Source organism: Octodon degus, unplaced genomic scaffold (genome assembly GCF_000260255.1).
Source record: "Octodon degus isolate 3935 unplaced genomic scaffold, OctDeg1.0 scaffold00094, whole genome shotgun sequence".
In the NCBI taxonomy this organism is placed as follows: Eukaryota; Metazoa; Chordata; class Mammalia; order Rodentia; family Octodontidae; genus Octodon; species Octodon degus.
Window position 1 is genome coordinate 3533115 of NW_004524670.1, and position 7816 is coordinate 3540930.

General features: G+C 37.0%; 1 pseudogene; it reads right to left on the reverse strand.

Moving 5' to 3' along the window:
* Positions 1–5535: 5535 nt before the first annotated feature.
* On the reverse strand, positions 5536–7215 carry LOC101587723 (annotated as a pseudogene).
* Positions 7216–7816: the final 601 nt, after the last annotated feature.

Here is a 7816-nt window from a genome sequence, read left to right on the forward strand (position 1 = left end):
GTGTTTTTTAACATTTGTTTGTGTATGTCAGAGGAAACTCTTTGAGTACATAAAAATATACTCAAGGTCTTGAATGTGCTATATACAACATTTAAACTTTTTAAAACAATGCTTCAGATTTACAAAATACTCAAGAAGCGACTCCAGCCAGAGAGAAGGCCCAGTTTGTGAGTGGGACTACCACAGGTCCTTTGGATCCTCCCTCCAGCCGGTGCCCAGGCCTGTCATGTGAGTAGGGCAGCCCAGGGCCCTCCAGATCCTCACTCAAGCCAACACCCAGGCCGGCATGTGTGTGGAACTTCCTCCATCAGACAGGCCCGGTGTGAAACCCTGTAGCAGAACTCCCTGCAGAGAGGCTAGAGGCAAGACCCATGCACCTGATCCAGGAGCAAAACATCTTGCCCGAGTGGCACAGCGGTTCACCTCCAAGGGCTACAGCAAGAAGAAGCAAAGCACAGCAGCCAGACCCAGCCCACACCCACCTGAATGAGTTTGAATGTGGTAGATCTTGACCTGGTGCTAAGATAATAACTCTACCAAAGCTCTACACCAAAGGTTAGAAGACAGTGCTAAACAAAATGACAAAGAGAAGAAGCAAACTGCATTCTCAGGCCCTGAGTCCACCCAGAACAAATGCAGGAGGCAATAGCATAGAAGAAGTTGGAAATCACACACTTGAAGTCTCTGAAATAATAGAGTCAGAAGTAAAGAAACAACTGCAGACAGGTATAGAGGAAATCAGATCAGAAATAATTTCTGAAGTAAAAAATAAGAAATGACAACTATAATGAAAGAAGTACTAAGTTCTTCAAAAGAAGACACTGATAAAAAATAGAGGAGAATAGAAAAATGATGGAATCCTTGAATGAGCAATATAGGAAAAAAATAGAATGAATGAAGCAGATTCAAAGAGATATACAGGAAATTAAAACTTCAATCACAAGCTGGCAAAACTGCTTGACTGAAAGTAAACATAGACTTTAGACCTTGAAGACACCATTGCAGCTAGTGAAAACATAAGAAAAGATCTCTTAAAAACAACTAGGATGCAGGAAAAATAATTCAACATCTGCAAGACAATTCAAAGGTGAACAACGTAAGACTAACAGTCATCAATGAGAAAGAAGGAGTCAATACAAATGATATAAAAAGAATATGGGCAGTAGTAATAGCAGAAAACTTCCCAAATATGATGAAACAATCTGACATTCAGGTAACCAAAGCATATAGAACTCCAAATAGCATTAGCCCAATTAAAACCACACCGAGACATATAATAATCAAGATCCCAGAAATTCAGCACAGGAACAGTATACTAAAAGCCACCAGAGAAAAGAAACATCACATTTAAAGGAAAACCCATCAGAATAATGGCAGATTTCTCTTCATAAACCATCAAGTCAAGAAAAGCATGGAGCAAAGTACTTTAAGTCTTGCAAGAAAACAAATTCCAACCCAGACTGATATACCCTGCAAAACTCTTTTTCAAGTTTAATGGAGAAGTGAAATACTTCCATGAGAAAAACACCTAAAGAATTTAATGAAGACAAAGCCAATCCTACACAGACCACTAAAAGATATTCTAGAGAGGGATCAAAATGGCCACAACTCCATGAATGAGAACAAAAAGAACCCACCAAATAGGATAAACAATTAAACACAGAAGAAAAATCGGTATACAACAGCAGTCTTTCAAGTATGCTTTTCTATATGGCAGGAAAGTATTTCCATCAGCATACTCTACAAATGGTCTTCTCATGCACACTATGGGTCATGATTTTGTCTGCATCTACAGGGTAGATATCAAGGAAATAGCAGTAGCTCAATCACACAAGTGACACTTGGACACCAGTATGCATCATGGACACTGTTCACATCCACTACATACGAGAATTTTGTATGATTTCCTATCCCCAAACTATTAGAAGTGTTGGTCATATATTTGCCACTCCAGTATTTTTGTTATGGTTTGTTCTTAGTAATTGTTTACTATCATGAAAACATTTTCTTTGTTGATATTTTTGTGTATATAAACCTAATCAAATACTGTGTAAGGGGCCTGGGAGATAGTTCAGTGGAATAAGTGCTTGCTTGGCAAGCTCAAGGTCCTGAGTTCAATCCCTGGTACCACCAAAAAAAACCCCAAAAAACACTGTATAAATACTCTGAGTTGGTCACAGATTCATACATATGATACACTACATTCTGGCCTCTTAGTTGGAGTCACAATTTAATTTTAATTTTTGGATATTATTTCAAAATTTTTAATTTAATTTTAATTAATTAATATTTAATTTTCTGAATATTATTTATTTTTAATTTTTATGATTTATAGTGTTTCTTTGACCTACAATCTACTTATAAGACATGGTATGATATTTTCTCCTAACAGAAACTTTTAAAAATGCATTTACATTTTCCATTGACTTTATATTTCTTCCTTTTTTTACACACACACACACACACACACATGAAAAAAATGTGTATATAACCTGACATAAGATTGATACTGTTAGGGGCTGGGGAGATGGGTCAGTAGAATAAGCACTTGCCTGGCAAGTGCAAGACCTTGAGTTCAATCCCTGGTTCTGCAAAAAAAAAAAAAAAAGAAAAAAAAGGTTGATACTGTTTTGTGGAAATCATCAATGACCCTTTAAGTGGGTTTGCTGTTATTATACTTTACATAGTCCTGCATAACTACCATTTTGAGAGCTCTTTATTCTTTATCCAGGACCACCCAGTTACTTCTCTAGCTTTCTGAATTATGGTCTTTGTTATTTTCTATATGCTACATCAGGAGGTATTAATATTTCAAATATGTGTAACTGGAAAATATTTTACTTTTAGTTCTCAAAGATATGTTTGCTGAGTATAAAATTCAATGAAGACAGCTCTTTTTTTCAGTCCTTTGAATAAATAGGTCTAGTTTTTTACTCTTTTTTTTTCTAATGTGGAATAAATGCTATTTAATTTTGTTCTTCCATAGCTAATATCTTTTTCTATGTATATGCTTTAACGATTTTTTTTTTACACTTAGACTTGGACAATTTCAGTTTTGTGTATCTTGGCATGATTTTATTCATATTTCTTATGCAAAAGGTTCATTTTTCTTGGAAATGTGGTACTATAATTTTAACTAAATTCAGAAATTTTAAGTCTTTAAATATTTATTCCCTACCCCCTTCTACTTTGGGAATTCTAATTATATGAATATAAGTTTCTTGATTTTGGCACAGAGAGAACTATCATATGACTGATCTGTAAACTCTTTCTCCTTCATGTTTATTTTAGACAATTTTTATTGTTATATCCATTTAAGTTTGCAAACAATCTTTTTACAGTGTTCAATCTATTATTAATCTTCTGTATTCATTTCAGAAATATTTTTCTAAAATTCACTGTCTACATCTTATATCTTTCACATTTCAATATTTGTCTACAATTTTTAATTTGCCATGTAATTAGTATTGACTTTCAATAAAGTTAATATTGAGAAAAGACATACTCAAGAAGCTGAGACGATATATAATAATATAGTAAAAATCATGAGCCCATCTCCCATGTTTTGCATCTTTTTTCTATTCTGCTCACCTTGTGTCAGTTATGACAAAATGCTTTGCGGGGCCAGGGAGATAGCTCATAGAATAAGTGCTTGCCTGGCAAGCGCAAGGTCCTGAGTTCAATCTCTGGTACCACCAAAATAAATAAATGAATAAAAGTTTTAAAAAGCACCTTGGAACCCCTTTATCTTTAGGCCTTCTCAAAAGTAATCTACTCTCAATAACTTGTTTATCGCAATGGTGAGGTTTTCTAATATTTAATGTCTTTAGTCACCTGTAAGCATACCTTACAATTTCGAAGAATTCTTAACTACATGAATGATATGCCGCACTACTGTGTTTCAAACTGCCCAGTTTTAATGTTGAGCTGTGTGAGCTTCATCCATATTCATACGTGTCACTGTAGTTTATTTGAAGCGCATTATTTCTGTAGCACTATTTTTTTCCTATATCACGAAATCTATGGATTTATTCTCTTGTTGATGTATACTTCAAATGTTTCCAACTTTTTGTTTCTTTCTAATAATGTTGACACGAACAGTTTTAAACATATCCCTTTCTGTATGCGCAGAAGTTTCTCTGCTATAAAAGGAGCTACTGAGTTTTAGAGAATAAACTTCCTCAAATTCACTACCTATTACCAATTTAGAATCTAGCTGTGAGTCAGAATTTCTGTTTTTCACACTTTCTCATTCTAAAAGAAGTTATATATTTTCTTTTACTGTATAAGTACACTTATAACCTCCTGGCATTCATTTTTTTTGTAAAATTCAGTGCAGCACTCTGATGCCTGTTAGACGCACTCCTCATCAACATTATGAACCATGATAATACGGCAGGAAAGAAACTTCCCAGCTCTCTGTGCTTCACAGCAGGAAACGAGTTTATTCTACAGGAGGTTGAAACTGGGAATTTTGAAAATGGAAACCTCTCGCTGCTCCCGTAGGGAGGAAAGGTTAGACTACAACTCTCTCTGCTTCTTAGCAAAATGGTTTTTCTGGCATGCAATTTATCCAAAATTATTCCCTTTGGTTTCTCTAGTTGTTCCTCTGAGATTATATTGGTGTTTACTAGACAAAATTGTATTTTGAAATGTATTCCTGGAGACAGTATTATACAAACATGAACTTTAGCCTTAATATTCTGTAATTCCTCTGAATGAAACATTCTATTCAGAAAAGCACATTCTTCCACCTGTTGGGTCTCACAGCAACAGAATATCAGAACAGAAACAGATCCCTAGAAGGTTAGTTCAACTTCCTCAATTTCCAGATAAGGCAACGTTTTAAAAAAAATGAAAAATCTAAATAGGTTATGTTATTTACACAGCTTCAAGCTCTTAGCAAGGGGCAGAACCACTATCAAGTTCCACTATCAAGTTTTACTTGTTTTAATAGTAAGGAATAATTAAGATCTGTCACCAAATGCGACCACATGGAGATAACTACTATTGAAACATCTTTTTATATTTCTCTAAATGTACATTAAGAGGACAATAGAGAATAAATTGTGGTCTTTCTTTGAATCAACAATGATTATCACAGTCCCCTTGAGTTCAAACTCAATTTGCTATTTATTAGATTTGTAACTTTGGGCAAATTAGTTAATCTCTGTAAGCATCCGTTTTTCCATCATTAAATAGGGAGAACAAAATTATATTCAGGATGAGATGTTGAAAGAATAGTGTCTATCAATAATCAGTGTTTAATAAAGAATAAGTGCTATTCTGTTTTAATAAGTAAAAGTACAGTTTGTGCTTCAATATAAAAGGAAAATATATATATTAATTGTCATGGTTATGCCAGTCTCTTCTACCACATGTATAAAGAGATATATACCCTAACCTATATTTTTATTTTTTATTTATTTTATTTATTTATTTTTTGGGTCAGCTTGCTGTACTTTAATGTGTGATACTCAAGCCACAAGACATTACGTCTAAAATCATTATAAATTAAATGAAAGCAAAATCACGTCAGTCATTCAAGGCTCCAGAATGAACAGCATCCTCATAGCCTCCACGTTTATCTTCTTTCCTTTCTGGGTGTAACTTAATCACATAATCAATTCCGAGAATGGTAATTGCAGCTTCTGTCGCAAATTTCAAGCTCTTCACTGTAACAATGGTTGGTTCAAACACCCCTGCTTGTTTGTTGTCTCTTGGCTTACCATTGATCAAATCCAGGCCAATCCATTTTAGATTTTTATGCTCCAGGTTAACTTGGGCCTCATTATGAAACGCTCTTAACTTTGCAACCAGATCTGTGGAGTCCTGGGCAGCATTCACCGCCAGCGTGTTGGGAATGACAAGAAGGGATCTCGCAAACTCCGCGATAGCAAGCTGTTCCCGAGATCCCACGCTGGTGGCGTAGTTTTCAAGGTAGATGGAGAGGGCGGCTTCCACCTCACCCCCACCGGGAACCACCGACTTGGACTCCAAAACTCTCTTCACCACGCAGAGTGCGTCATGTAAAGAGCGCTCCATCTCATCACACATGAAATCACTGGCTCCACGTAAGATAATTGATGCGGATGTCCGCGCCTTCGTGTTTTTGATCGAGATCAGTTCATCGTCACAGATTCTCTCCTGCACCACTTCTTCTGCTTGTCCCAACATCGTAGCTTCGAAAATTTCTTCACCTTCCAAATTGGCCAATGTTGATAGAACAGTTGCTCCAGAAGCTTTAGCAATGTGTTTCAGGTCCCTTTTTAAGACTCTTCTAACTGTCATAGCACCCGCCTCCACCAAATACTTCAGACACATGTCATCAATCCCACCAGTGGTTAGAATCACATTGGCCCCGGTTGCCAGAATCTTCTGAATCCTCTCCTTTGTGATATCTGATTCTCTCTGCCTGATCTGGTCCAGTTTCTCAGGGTCTGTAATAACCACCTGAACACCAAGCTTCATTTTTGTTTTTTGCAGGCTGAAGTCAAGGCAAGCAATTTTTGCGTTAACTATTCTCTTGGGCATGCCCTGAGATCCCACCACACAGTTGAGTGCATAGCCACTGATCAGCATGCTTTCTGTCTGACTCCTCCCGTGGGCTTTCAGATCATTAACAGAGTTGACCGGGTAGCGAGGCTGGCCTCGTGCATCAGTGTACTTAACAGCAAGTACAGCATTCACTACCATATTGGAAAAGAAATCACCATTTACTCCAATAATTTTGGAAGACATGGACGTCTTAGCAGCATTAATCAGGCAATCTCTTCCAAGTTCATCTGTGTTAATAATTAGGTTTTCACTGATATAGCGCACTGCTTCCTTGCAAGCAAGCCGATAGCCACTAATAACTGATGTGGGATGAATTTTCTGTTTGACAAGCTCGTCTGCATTTTTCAGAAGTTCTGCTGCAATGATAACCACTGAGGTCGTTCCATCTCCTACTTCTTTGTCTTGTAGATCCACCAGCTCACAAAGAACTTTGGCTGCAGGATGTTCTACCTCCAGTAACTTCAGGATGGTGGCACCATCGTTAATAATGGTTACATCCGTTCTGGGAGCGGATCGCTTCCCCGGTGCTGCGGTCCCGAACACAGACAAAGGGCCCTCCATCTTCGCGGTGAGGTTTGCCCGCAATTTCACTCCGCCCGAGGCAACCAAGACCTCCGCCCACGAGCCGCAATGCCGAGCCTAACGAAGCGGCCAGGCGATCAGCCCTAACCTATATTTTTAAATGTGAGTTGCGTGGGAAGAATTTTATGTTTCTCTCCTCTTTTAAAAAAGAGGATCTGGGGCCGGGGAGACGGCTCAGTGGAATGAGCGCTTGCCTGGCAAGCACAAGGGCCTGAGTTCGATCCCTGGTTCCACAAAAAAATAAATAAATAAATAAATTTTAAAAAAATTAAAAAAAAAGGATCTATCAAAAACTGTAGCTATTTTGACCATACTATTATCTTAGGAAATGGTATTCTGCTGAGCACAAACATGCAAAAGGCAAGTCTGTCCTGGGACTTATAATTCAGTAAAGCATGTAGGTCACACCCCCAACCACATCTTGGTCTTGAGCAGTTATATTCATAAATGCACTACAGGTCTGAAAAAGCATATAATGTGTATGCTTAATTGTATATAAAATGTTTCTGTATGCTAGAATGCTATCACTGCATGTCTCCTGATTTTTTTCATAAACACTTTAGATTTTATAAATTCCTACAATAAATCATAGTAATTTCATAATTTAAAAGTTTATAAAACAGAAATAAAAACGTGCATTCTGCACTGTATGAATGGTCTGTTTCTCAAATTGAGT